At 32.8% G+C, this 14,807-nt stretch overlaps 3 pseudogenes; all 3 read left to right on the plus strand.

Moving 5' to 3' along the window:
• Positions 1 to 451: 451 nt before the first annotated feature.
• Positions 452 to 3,161, plus strand: LOC122140983 (annotated as a pseudogene).
• A 1,593-nt stretch (positions 3,162 to 4,754) lies between these two features.
• Positions 4,755 to 5,590, plus strand: LOC122140999 (annotated as a pseudogene).
• A 466-nt stretch (positions 5,591 to 6,056) lies between these two features.
• On the plus strand, positions 6,057 to 13,274 carry LOC122141100 (annotated as a pseudogene).
• The last annotated feature ends 1,533 nt before the right edge of the window (positions 13,275 to 14,807 follow it).

Consider the following 14,807-nt stretch of genomic DNA (forward strand, 5'->3'; position numbering starts at 1 on the left):
TTTTGGTCAAACTATCCTTTTAAATTTTGAATGGTTTACCCCTTACTCAATATTTTTAAGTAAGCACAATATTTTGTGGCCAGAACAAAACCAATATTCAAAGTTCTACCCAGAACCGCCTCCTGCACTGGCAAGCAGCACCCATTTTTCTTTGAGAAAATGTAAACTCTAGTTGTGACCCAGCTGGTTTGGGTATTCTGTTTTTATTAATCACAACAGAATTTGATAAGGAAACCAAAACCTAACCCCACCATATCTATCAATCATATGTTTGCTTGTGTAAAACAAACCAACATCTAAAATTCTACAAACTGAATCTTGGAGTTTATTTAAATTGAATAATTTTTTTTGAGGCTCTACTAACATTACTACAGTATTGTATCCTGTGTGCAGAATTGCTAAAGAACTGTTAACCCTCAGATGTCCACCGAAGAGGATCAGAACCACAGAGATGACTGATGTGGAACCTGTTTCTCTGACTTTGAAGCCACGGGCAGGACTGGCCGGCGGAAATGCGCAATTGCCAGATATTCTAGGTTCCACAGCTGGTCCTGGAGCTGCCCTGACCTACCTTATAAAACTAGCTGAGCTTTCAGTAGGAGGTACTGTATGTTGTCTTTTGTTCAGCTGGGTTTGGGTTTGATGTCCATTAGGACTCAATGTAACATGCTAATAATCAAAAAGTAATGTGCTTGTGAGATCAGCATCATGACTAGCGCAAAACATTGGAAAAAATAGTGAAATAAATGCAAATTAATAAAAAAAAGAAAAAGAAAACAAGCACTAGTAGCTCACAAGGATATGATTACACTTGATATCAGCAGCAGAAATTAATACTTTCAATGCCGCAAGTGTGCATTAAAACTGATCAAAGTGTGATAGTTGTTAACGACATTTATAATGTTACAAAAGATTTTGTTGTTATACAAAAAATTATATCACAGTTCTCCACAAAAATATATTTTCAGCTGTTTATATTCAAATAGAAACGTTTACAGTTCAATAGTTCATAAATATTTCACAATATTACTGCTTTTACTGCTTTTGATCAAATAACAGTGCTGTCCCGAGTGGAGCATAATGGACTGAATCTTGGAACATTATGTAGAATGTAAATAGGATAATACTATAATAGACTTTTTTGGTGATTGCGGGCAAGGCAAGTTTTATTTTATAGTCACACATTTCAAATACGACGTAATTTTAAAAAAACTAAAAGGTGCTTTACAAATGCATAATAAAGAGAGAAAAATGAATATCTATCTTAAAATTATTTAAGCATACATAAGCAAAATAATATGAAAATGCATTATAAGCAAATAATAAGCAATACATAATAAAACAAAGGAAAATAAATAAAAAATTGAATTAAAAGTATACATAAAAGGACATTAACCTGAGTGAAATACTGCCAGTGTAATTAACCTGCAAACTTATGCAAGGGAATTACGCACTAAACAGAGCTTATAAAACTAGTTCAGTGCATAAGTAACAAGGCTAATTTAATCTATGCAGTGGACCTCTGATGTCTAAAATGGGCCATGATGTTGGCAGAATCTAAACACGGCCCTGTGTTGAGACTAAGCGTGACTGACAAAAGCACCTCTCTCTAAAAGGTTCTTTTCTATGGAGAAAAGAGCACTCTCTCATCACATATACACTTTCTTCAACGCTTAAGTGCTTTTGTGTGATCGAGCTGTCATCAGGGGTTCGGCTGGAAGTTAGACTGCCACCAGATGCTGTCAGAAAGCCATTCTTTAGTCTGGTTTTCTGTGATAGTTTGTGAAAACCTGTGATTTTCAAAGACACTTTTGATACATGTGTCCAGTGTATCATCAATTTTAAACTAAAAAACTTCAGAAAGAGTGATATCAGCGATTTAAACCCATAGGCAATGACCTTGATTCAAACACATATCACTTCTGATAAATATGAATTTAAAATGCTTTCTTTTGAGATCAGATCATGACTGAACCTTCCTGTGCATCAATAACTGCCTGCAGTCAAACACTTTTGATCTGCTCTGTTACCCTTAAGCCTCAAAAGCATCGCATGTGATTCCTGCAAATGATGTTCCATGAGTGATTTGTGATGATGCTGGAGATTTCTCAGCAGTGCTGAATCTGCGCTGCCTTTCCACATCATACATATTATTTTTTCCTGTTTTAAAATCATAATAAACACAATACTGTTTTCTGTGCTAGTGTCTTAAAGGGATAGTTTTCACCCCAAAAATGAAAATCCGTGTCACAATCATTTACTTACCCTTTATATCTTTCCATAATGTCTTTGTCATGAAAGCAATATTCGGTAACGTGGGCCTGTTGAAATCATAAACTACCCTCTTCTGCCATCTAGTGGCCTTTCTTATAATTGCCCTACAAAATGGAATTGTCCTTGTTTAGGTACACAAAAATATTAAATAAATAAAAAATACAATGATTTTTTTTTGGGCCACCTTCAAAGAGTGAAATCTTCCTCTCATATGAAATAAAATTGGATGGTGATTAATACTGTGAAGGTCCAAAAATAATGAATAATCACCATAAAAACTATAATAAAGTCCTACTGCTAGGGGGTCTGCAGTGTAAATAAATAAAAAAAGTAAAAATCTAAAGAATTTTTGGCATTATTCCTCTTAAAAAAGACTGATCAGAAATCATGAGAATTATTTTATTTTTACAGTCAACATTTTGTGTTTCTCTCTTCAGATTTGTTCCTAAAAGTGCTTTTATATCACAGAGCCAATAATAGAACACTGAAATATTCTCAGTCATCAAAAAGTTTTAAAACCCCTTGAGCTAAATTTATTACATCCATTCTATAAACCATGATATTTTTTTCCCCTGTTTTTTCTTTTTGTGGCTTGACAGAATAAATCAACATCCACTTTCCTTGGTGCGATTTTCTTTCAAAAAAAAAAAAAAAATTTAACTAATGTGCCTAATGTGGTGCTGCTAATGCTGCTCGTTTGATTATTTTTGCTTGGGTTTGAATTGCTTTGGATGAACATATCTGCTAAAGAACTAATTCATTTAATATATTTTTGGCATCAACACAGATGATGGCGAACAGGGCGGAGAGAGCTCATCCCTCGTCCGACCCCACCTAAAGAAACCACAGAGGGGGCAAAGAACGAGGGGCTCATAACTCGGCAGTGACTCTGACCCTCCATGAGAGACTCACCCATGAACCTGACCCCTCCCTCCTCTACTCTTGTCCCATTGACCATACAACTGTTTTACACATCTGTGCTATGCAACACGAGAGCACCTATGATTGGCATTCGGACGAGGGCCAGCAGGAAACAGCTCATTCCTATTACAGGAAATCATCTGAAATATTGTTTTTTTCAAATACCAACGATTGTTCTTTTCATACCTCGATGGACTTTGTCAAATTTGACTTTTTTTTTTTCCCAAAGACCCCGCTGTCCATGATTTTCCTAACAACCAGCTGTTTTGTGTGTCTTATGAAAACAGATTGACCTGCTTTCCCATTTTAAAAAGGAACATTTTGTTTTAGACTTTCCATAATAGCATTTTTTCCTCTGAATGTTTCCTTCTGACGTAGTGGCAAAAATGTCTCTTTTTTTTTTTGCACAAAAAAAGTAAATACATTCATTTGGTGATGTAAGTAAAGTTTTTTATCTTACGATATTTGTCTGTCCTTGTAAAACACCACATCTTCTGTGTTTTGTATTGTAAAGATATGCATTGTTAACATTCTAGCCAGAGAATAAGAAACAGTGCTGAATAACATGTAATATGATATTTTCTTCTTGTAAATACAGAATTGTACATTATATTTGCTAGTTTTGTTTAAAAGCCTTTTGTTTTGTGCGTAACTGCTGTCAGTGTTTGCCCTGCGTGAGCTGAAATTGGATTGTTTAGCTGTCTGATGTATCTGCAAACATCCGTGGTCATGTCCATTCGGATGTCATCTTAAGTGCTTGTCTCAGATATTTCTTTGCTGGTGTCGATGGCAGTTGAAAAAAAAAAAAAAACGATTGTGGAGACTTGTTGTTCTTCCTCTCTTTCATCTTTTTCATCATGCTTCCATCAGAAAATTAGATTTCATATTTGATTTCATTTTTTTACCTGGCCATAAATCTTGTCATTTTGTTGTTGTAAGCCTACATGTAAAATGCCATTATGCTATGTTTAAAAACTACAATAAATCCTGTGCTTAGTTTCTGTAGTTTTAATTTTTTGAACTGTGGACCAGTGGTGGTTATTTATGTAACCCGCAGAGGACACCAAAGATATCTTTTATAATATAAGGGCACAAAAATCACAATATTCCAGTAGATTTTATTAATTAGGAAAAAAACAAACAAACAAACCAAAAAAAATATTATTACAAACACAAAATATGTTCTATTAATTTATGTAGTAATTGTTTACGTAACGAATTTTTTTTTTTTTTTTTTTTTTTTTTGGTGTAACGTTTTGAAACTAGACAAAGCATTGCTTTTAAATGAAACTAAACAAAACATTTGTTAGAATGGAACGCAAATTGGTTTTATTACAGTTTATGAAAAACTTTTTACAAGCTCAGCAGTAAATCAAATGTTTCAGTTTTTGACTAACAGCCAATGGGAAAGCTGACTCCTCCCACTCTGTTTAATCATTGTCTTGGAGCTGAAAAAACTATTTAAGAGAAAACAAATACAGCTGGGTTTCTACAGCGCTTTAATATAAAGTTTATTATTAGTTTATTGATCAGAAAAAGCTTAATTAAAAAAATGGTAGATGCTTTCTGTGGGCACATGGAAACTGGTCAGCAGTGACAACTTTGATGAGTATATGAAAGCTCTAGGTAAGTTTTATAACATCAGTAATAATAATTATTAATACAGTTTATTATTTTCGGCATGTATTTTTATTTGAATTACAGACACATCCCAAGGGTATTAAAGTTTTAGTGAACATTGCATGAAATTCAATGGATCTGATTTTATTTTTTCTAAGGTGTTGGGGTTTGCAGCAAGACACAAGTTGGAAAATGTGACTAAACCGACGCACATCATCTCGAAAGAGGGAGACAAAGTGGGCCTAAAAAACACAGAGTACTTTCAATAACACTGAGATCTCATTCAAACTGGGAGAGGAGTTTGATGAGACCACCGTAGATGACCGACACTGTAAAGTGGGTTTGGAAAAAATGTTTCATAACATGAATTAATGGGAAGTGTTACCACATTCCCATTTCAGAGGAGACGTGTTCTATCTGAAGCTTTCTGTCTGAAATGAATGCATAGTGATGTGTTCTTTTTACCAGTCCACTGTGGTGATGGATGGAGACCAGCTTGTTCATGTGCAGAAGTGGGATGGAAAGAGAGACCACCCATGTCCGGGAGATCAAAGATGGGATGATGGTGATTGTAAGGTTCTTTACAGTAGTTTACAAAAAAAAAAACCTCTTCACTGTTCATATGGTGGTTGTACTTGATGACTTTAATTACTTGCTGATTTCAATTTTATTTTAGAAACTGACTTTGGAGGACGTGGTGGCTGTGCGGAACTATGAAAAAGCATAAGTTTTGGGAACATGAGGATTTGTCCTTCTCCAGGCAGCAACATAACGATGTGTGCTTTGATGCTTTACAGAAAGAAAAACTTTGCACTTCATTCCTCCAGATCTATAAAAGCATGGACTACAAATGTTTTTTGATCCATTTTGGAAGTAGCCTACTTTTAAGTCACTACGATTCATTTGTAATAAAACAACCAGACAAAAAAACGATGGCTTGTGTGTTCCTTGTTTAAAAATTAAAATAGGCTATTCTCTATAGTAAGATTGTTGAGGTTGAGGGGCCAGCCAGTTGTTTTTGTAATTTAAATTATATGTTTCTGGGCTATATTTATGTATAGAGCAAAGGTGTGTCGATGATGTCACAATGAACAGGCTTCAGATATGTATGATGTCCAATAAGTGCGCATGACTGCAGAAGGTTGCGCAAACAAAGCGTCAACGTGAGTGCCGGTTGTTTTTTCTTGTTCCTGTTTTGGTTTACAACAAGCACGGCTAAACAATTACAGACACTCGCGGGAATGGCTTTACTTGTTTTATTATGTTTTCTTGGTCATGTTTGGGACCTACCAGGTTTCTGCTGCGCCGGTTAATAATGCCTTCAAACACCTGCAGAGCGCACGTAAGTGTTCAGAGACCGCATCAGGTACTTCATGTCCCCCTGAAGTTGGCTTTATGTATAAGTTTGCTCTGTGGCGCACACAACCACTTTGCATGCGTGTGCATTTGCTGGTTTTTTTTTTTTTTTGATGTTTTAACAGACATTCCTTGTCGTTTCTCTTATTGAGTCAGATTTGTATATATTTACAGTGGTCCATCTTACGGGCCTGTTGTTGTTGTTTTTGTTGATAAGGGGTCCGTTTCCCAAAATCAAATGTCGCAAGTTTCGTCGTGACCAGTAGAGTTTTGCGGAACTTTCCATCTCTTAACATCAAAGTACAAGTATTGATAGATTGTAATATTTACCTGAATATGTATAGCCTATATATACAGTGCCTTGCGAAAGTATGTCATACCTCTTCATTTTTTTCACGTTTTTTTTTTGTAATGTTTCTGCCTTATGTTAAACTGCTTTTTTTTTTTACATATTTTTTTTTTTTTTTACATCAATCTACACTCCATACAACATATTGACAAAGCAAAAACATAATTGTCAACAACTTACAACAAAAAATATAAACAAATATGAAATAAGTACATTGCATAAGTATTCATTACCCTTCACTAAATATTCCACAATGTTTCACAATTTTATGAGCAATTACAGTAAACAAGATTTCTGGTTTCCAATGTTGCTATGAATAATGCTGTTTTGTGGCTTTTTTTTATGCTGGACAGTAAAAAAAAATGCCATGAGGAAGTCAATCTAAAGATTAATTAAAAAAAGGTCATTTTAAATTCAGTGCACTTTGAAAGCATGACATGCTTTAGCATGTACCTGGTTTGCAGTCAAATATATCCACAGTTCCTGAATGAGACACAATATCTGACATATCAGTGTACAGTATAAGCAGAGTATTTTACATATTTGTTAAATGAATGTAACACAAGCATCTTAAATTGCAGCTAAATTCTGGCATATCTCAGACCTGCACTTGGATCCAACCTACCACCATCACAGAAGACCACAGCAAAGTCTGTTTTTCCTCCAAGGGTATTCCTGCATTGGACCCAGGAGTTTTTGGTGATTTCCTGTGTGATTCCCCGTACCGGCTCATTCTCTCAGCATTCAGTTACATGAAACAAGCAGACCTGCAGCCTGAGTTCATTATATGGACAGGGTATAAAGCAGTCTCATTAACTGGCTTGCAGCTGTTCTGTGATTTTACTTGGGTCATTAAATTTAGATTAAAATGGGAGATAACTGTATTTGGGGGCCAATGAACACATCATGGTTTTGTTCTTTAATATTTCTATTAACTTTATTCTTTAAATGTTATGCCCCTCGTTGCAGAGACAGCCCTTCCTCACGTCCCAAAAGAAGAACTGTCCACTGATGTAGTGATTGATGTTATTGCCAATATGACTCACCACCATACGTCAGTTCTTCCCACAGCTGCCAGTTTATCCTGCCCTGGGCAACCACGACTACTGGCCACAGGTATTTCAATCCCAAGGGCAACTACAATTTTTGTTCTAGGAATTCAATCACAAGACACAGTTCTGGGGTCAAATAAAGTCCCAATGTTTTGGGTTGGTTTGAATGGAAAATTTGCATACGGCTGTGTATACACTGGAAAAAAAAAAACATGTTTTTATATATATATATATATATATATATATATATATATATATATATATATATATATATATATATATATATATAGATATATATATATATATAAAATCATCAATATTTGGTTAAATCATTTATTTAGATTTTTTTTTTTTGTTGTAAAATTAAAACGCAAAACAAGAAAAAAAACAATTATATGATGAAAAACATTTCAAAAACATTCACACTTTATCTGTGGCACTGAGTGGCTGCATTTATTTGATCAAAAAACAGTAAAGATTAGTAATATTTTGAAACATTTTTACAATTTAAAAAACTGCTTTTTATTTGAATATATTTTTTAAAATTTAATTTATTCCTGTGACAGTAAAGCTGAATTTTCAGTAGCCATTACTCCAGTCTTCCAGTGTCACATGATCCTTCATTGTAATGTGCTGATTTTTGTGCTCAAAATATTTTACTATTATATATTATTAAAAAAATTTTTTTGTTTTTTGCTGATTAATATTTTTATGGGATGCCCATTTTTGAAACTTCTTGCTCTGTCTTTTGCTGAAATGTTAAAACTAGTATTCTGAAAATGCACAATTTTTTTTATGCTGTTGAATCTTTTTATTTATTTTATTTATTTTTATTTATTTATTTTTTAATCCTGCTTTAAAACTTCTTAGGATCAGTTGCCAACATCTGCAAAATGCGATTTACCGATTGCTGTAGCCAAACTCTGGTCTCCGTGGTTGTGAACCCAGAAAGCTGTAGCTACTTTGCAAAAAGGTAACTGATAAGGAAGATGTTCCACTACATGTGTGAACATGCTGATTATTCAGTACAGCCATGCTAAAATACTTGTTCTGCAATGCAAAACATTTGTTCATCTAGCTACTGTTTTTTTCAGAGAAAAAATAAATATACAAAAACTATACTGAAACATATAAGTATATAAAATATATATATAAAATGTAATCATTTAAATCTAAAACTAAAAAATTACATATGTTTTCCCCACAAATATTTTTCATTAATATTAGCCTGCTTCTTTTTTCTCTTTGTGACTGTGGTATGCACACTTAACAGTGGACTTTAGCTGTGACCATATAGTAAGCTAATGCTCTTTGTATTTCACTCTTTGCGTGAAGGTGGCTTTTACTCTCTTGTGATCAAACCTGGCCTCCGTTCTGGTGAGTCTCAACACACAACTTGTACTACAGTCCTAATCAAGTGGACAGTAAATATGACTGACCCTGCTGGGCAGTTCCAGTGGCCCTGCAGGAAACACTTGAGCTGTCAAGACAAAAGTGGAGAAGGTGAGTATATTCTGTTTGCTTTTACGAGGCCATTTTAATTTTAGAAAGAACCCGCTGCACTGATCATGCAGGGCCATTTCATTACAAAGACTGTAAATTAACACATTTGCATATTGGTATGCCCATGTAAGTGACAGCCTGACCTTAATTTCACTGTCATCTTTTCCTCTGAGGTCTATGTAATTGCTCACGGTCCCCATCGGGTTACCCTACCCTATGCTATAAATACAACAGCCCGTCCGGGAAAAGCTACAATGAACAACTGGTCAAAATATTTCGCAACTACAGTGATGTCGTTCAGGGTCAGTTCTATGGTCACACTCATCGAGACAGCATAATGGTTCTGCTGGATCAACAAGGTAATAGAATTTACCTCAGAACTAGGGCTGCAAAACAAATTAATGCCGTTCAAAAAATAACTGTTTATGTTTACATTATGTGTGTTTACTGTGTATATATTTATAATGTGTGTATATAAATACCCACATGTCATACATCAAAAAAAAAATTGAATGGTATATGTTTATACTTGTATATAATTTATCTAATACATTTTTCCTATATATATATATAGATATATATATATATATATATATACATACACAGTACAGTAAAGTTTGGAAACATTACTATTTTTTAATGTTTTTTGAAAGAAGTTTCTTCTGCTCATCAAGCCTTCATTTATTTGATCAAAAATACAGAAAAAAAAATGTAATATTGTGATATATTATTACAATTTAAAATAATTGTGTTTTTAAATTTATTATACTTTAAATTATCATTTATTTCTGTGATGCAAAGCTGAATTTTTAGGATCATTATCACATGATCCTTTAGAAATCATTCTAATATGATGATTCATTATCAAAGTTGGAAACAGTTCTGCTGCTTAATATTTTTTCAGAACATGTGATACTTTTTTAGGATACTTTGATGAATAAAAAGTAAAAAAAAAAAAAAAAGAAAAAAAAAAGAAGCTATGTTTTTAAAATATAAATATTTTGTAATAACAATATACACTACTGGTCAGTAATTCGGGGTCAGTAATTTTTTTTATTTCTTTTTTTTTTAAATAAAATCAATACTTTTATTCAGCAAGGATGTGTTAAATTGATAAAAAAAAAGTGATAGTAAAGAAAATATATTTTTAGAATATATTATTATTAGAATTTTTTTTTTTTTTTTAAATAAATAAATGCAGTTCTTTTTAACCTTTTATTTCATCAAATATATTAGACAGCAGAACTGTTTCACAACACTCATAATAAATCAGAATATTAGAATGATTTCTAAATGATCATGTGATAGGACTGGATGTTACATGTGACACTGAAGGCTGGAGTAATGATGCTGAAAATTTCAGCTTTGCATCACAGGAATAAATATTTTTTTTTAAGTATATTCAAATAGAAAAAAACTATTATTTTAAGTTGTAATAATATTTCACAATATTTACTTTTGTTTTTTCTGTATTTTTTGATCAAATAAATGCAGGCTTGATGAGCAGAAGAGACTTCTTTCAAAAAACATTAAAAATAGTAATGTTTCCAGACTTTTGACCTGTACTGTATATATATATACATATACATATACATGGATGTGTGTGTGTGTGTGTGTATTTATATATACAAAATAAATATACACAGTACACACACATAAACGAAACATGATTCAAGAAAAATATGGATAAAATTCATTACTGACATAATTTTGGTTCATTTGTGAACATGGAAGTGGTGAATGCATTGCATTGTGGGATGCAGTCTTTGAAACCACTTGCTCTGACAAACAGTTTGTTGCTCAGATTGTAGTAGGTAAATCAGATAGCAATTCTTCTATGGTTACAGAACATTGAACCTACTAATTAATGTCCCATTCATACTTTTATTCAAGGGAAACCTGTGAACTCTATATTTGTCACACCTGCTGTTACACCTATCAAAAGTCTTGGAGCCATATTCGAACAATCCTGGCGTCCGTGCGTATTTGTACCACCCCGAGAATTATGGTTTACTGGTAAGTGTCCACCAACCAACTAGCAAGTTTAAAGGGGCCATCAGATGCAACATTTTTAACATAAATGTGTACTGGCAGTTTGTGTACACATCCACCCTATAATTTTTTTTTTAATCCCAAATAATAATGATCCCTTTCTCAGATCAGGCTGTTCTGAGATTCTTGGCAGAGTGATGTAGTTCTGCACATCCCACCGTTACAATCCCACGACTATTGACTGACATGGCCGTTTTAAAACATAGACCCGCCCTGAGTGAGCTGTCAAAAGTCATTGTTTCAATGCCAGAGCAGGTGTAGAAAAGGATTTCTCCTAAGCGATTGAGGTGTTTTGTTGTTGGATGTAATAATGACATAGCAGTCGTCATTTACAGCCGACATCTGAGAGCCGCTTGAAGACTCAGTGAATTTATTTTGCTTTTGAAGGAAATGCACCCCCAATCTACTTAAATGAGTTTATGTTTGTGCAAATCATTCATGATCCAGCTTCACCTACAGAAGAAAAGTGACTAAGTTTTTTTTTTTTTTTTTTTATGAATCTTTGCAAATCGCCTTTCCTAATAATGTGCTAGTTAGCAAGTTCCGTAGCTAAATGCGGCTAAAGTTTAGAATCTCTAAGGGGGCTCATCACCCTATACGGAAGAGAGGGGCAGGGTGAGCCGAGCTCATTAGCATTTAAAGGGACATGCACTGAAATGGTTTTCTGTAAACGGATCTGTTTTTGAAAAGGTAAAAAGTGTGTTGTTTTACACTGCCATTGAGAAATTTTAAAACCAAAAGTATGTATATCGACTTTTCCATTAAGACCCAAAAGAATTATCAGCTTTAACTTTTTATGGATTTTATTTTATTATTATTATTATTATTATTATTATTTATATTATTATTATTATTATTATTACTGTGTTTTGTTATTACTTTTAATTTTATTTTGGAAACAATATGGTAATGATCTTGACACATAGCCTGGAGAGTATATCAAATGCTAGGTATTTATTTTTATTTTATTTTGAATTATGGATTACTGGTAAGTGTGCACCAACTAGAAAGTTCAAGCACTGATTTATTTACTTTTAGCACATGCCCCTTACAATTTTAATTTTATTGACAGCCTGGAAGATAATATTTCAAATGTTGAGTTCAGTTCTGCCCACAATTACTTTTTTTTTAATTTGATTACATTTTATTTGAGTAATCACTGAGTTAATTACTTTTAAGCACATTCTTCTTACAATTATTATTGTTTTGTGTTCAAATGCATCTTTAAATTCTAATATTTTGAGTCGTTTGAAACTAAATGTCTGTCTTAATTAACTTCACCACCGTTGTGCAATTCCTGTTTTCTGAATGTCAGTTCTAATTACATGTGTTTTATGTGCATCTCTCTTCTAATAATCACTTTTTTCTCTTTCTTTCTTTTTTCCTTAAAAGGATATTTGGCAGTTCTATTTAAATCTCACAGAAGCAAACCCTGGAACAAAAAAAAATCAGACTGGAAGCTGGAATACATTATGACTGAAGCTTTTTGATATTGATGACATTCAGCCCCACAGCTTGCATGAACTTGCTCTTATGTTCGAGCAGCCACAGAGCAAAGACTTTGACAAGTATTTTAACCCATTTTATGGTGAGCTACAACTTCAGCCTCACATGTGAGGGTTTATGGGCAAAACAATTCAGGTGTGTGCTGTGCACTTTTTGGATCAATAAACCTACACCCAATGTATTGCAAAAGCAGGCATATAGAGTAAGCTCTTACAGTTCTAGAGTATATACTTGAATTACTAACTTCAAACTTGATCAACTCTCTAAAAAGATGATTTTAAACTTTATTTGATTTAAAAGAAATCAGGGAACCTTATATTTAAAGAATAATAATACTAGAGTGAAATCTCAGGAAAACATATCTCACTTCACCCCTAAAACCAAAAGGAGAAAAAAACTATTTAAAATTCTCATTTATATATAAGAAAATGAAGCCTAATTTAAGACCATGAACTTTATTTATTTAGTATTTTTTTGCACTGTTACTTTATATTTATGACCATTTAAGCATGAACATTTCCCCACAGAAATTCCCAAAATCATAATATTTTTCTTTCAGTAATTGCCATTATTCTTAATTATGAAATTTATTATAATTTTTTACTGTATTGCAGTTAAACCTGTACTAAAAAGTAATGCTGCATTAATATAATTAAAATTTAACACTATAGACTATTTAAATACTTAATTTTTCTTTATGCAATTTATAATTTTTTTTGCTTTTCATTTTGGGGTGAAACAATACTTGGTTCTTGACAGTTTTTAATTTTATTAGATTTAGTTGTGAAAACTGAACTAATTTAAAGGCACTTTAAAATCTGTTTTTTTTTTCTTTGTAAGTGATTGTAATGATTTTTATTCTTGATTAAATGTGTAGTTGAACAAATAATTATGCATCATTTTCTAGAGACTTTTTAAAATAAAAATGAACTGGCTTCTTTCTGTCCTTTTAATTAAAAAACTTGATTTTTGCTTTCAATATTTTGAAAGTTTGTTGTTTTCTACCTGATATAACTTGTCATACTTTAATATACCACAGTTGTACTAGTACTGGTCACCTGTTAATTTTTTTTAAAAAGAATACCATGCATAAAATCCAGTCCAAGCCTCCATCCCTGTACCTCATCCAGAGGCCCCATACACATTTAGACCCCTCGCTGCTCACTACCTCCTCTAAGGGTCTTATGAAATAGTTCATTTGTCTGGACCCCCCTTCCTCGTGTGGTCATTGGCATTCGAGTGCTACACTGCCTTTTGATGACTCACAATGGTTTGTGGAAAGGATTGTGGGAGCCAGAAAGTTGACACAGAGATACACCATGGTAACTTTGGCAGGTTGTTTTAACAACTGACTGAGATGCTCTAATCAGCATTCATTAGAGCTCTGCCAATCGTCTCCCTCAGAGTTCCCCATAGAGTTTGACAGGCGCATAATTCTCAGAGAGCTTTTTGTCTCCCATCTTGGATTGGTGAGCAGAAGACATTGAAAAGAAAAGAGAGAGTTTTCAAATGCTGGGTTCAGTATTAGATTTTTTTATATATATATATATATATATGATGTTTATTTTTAAATTTTATTTATTTTTATAATTTATTATTTTATATTTTAATTTTGGATTCATACATAATGTGGAGAGTATTTCAAATACTGAGTTCAGTTCTGTCCACTCTCCACATTTTATTTTATTTTATTGTATTTTATTATTTTGTTTTTCATTATTTCTATTGTCGTTATTTTTCCTTTATTCCTTTTTTTTATTTTGGAAAAAATGTTATATTAATAGACTTTATATCATAGCGTGAAGAGTATTTTAAATGCTGGGTTCAGTTCTGTCCATATGTTTTTAATTTCATTTTTAATTATTTCTATTGTAATTTATCTTTATTTTATTTTATAGTTTTAGTTTTGGAAAAAAATATGGTAGTAATGCACTTCATTCATAGCGTGAAGAGTATTCCAAATACAGTTTGAGTCCACATTTTATTTAATTATTTTATTTTTTATTATTTCTATTGTAATTTATTTTTCTTTTATTAATTTCTATTCAGTTTTGGAGAAAATATATTAATACACTCTTTTACATTTACATTTAGTCGTTTTGCAGACACGTTATCCAAAGCGACTTACAATTGGGGAAATACATAAAGCGATTCGTCTTGAAGAGGCAAACAGA

The sequence above is a fragment of the Cyprinus carpio genome, chromosome B20 (genome assembly GCF_018340385.1).
Source record: "Cyprinus carpio isolate SPL01 chromosome B20, ASM1834038v1, whole genome shotgun sequence".
In the NCBI taxonomy this organism is placed as follows: Eukaryota; Metazoa; Chordata; class Actinopteri; order Cypriniformes; family Cyprinidae; genus Cyprinus; species Cyprinus carpio.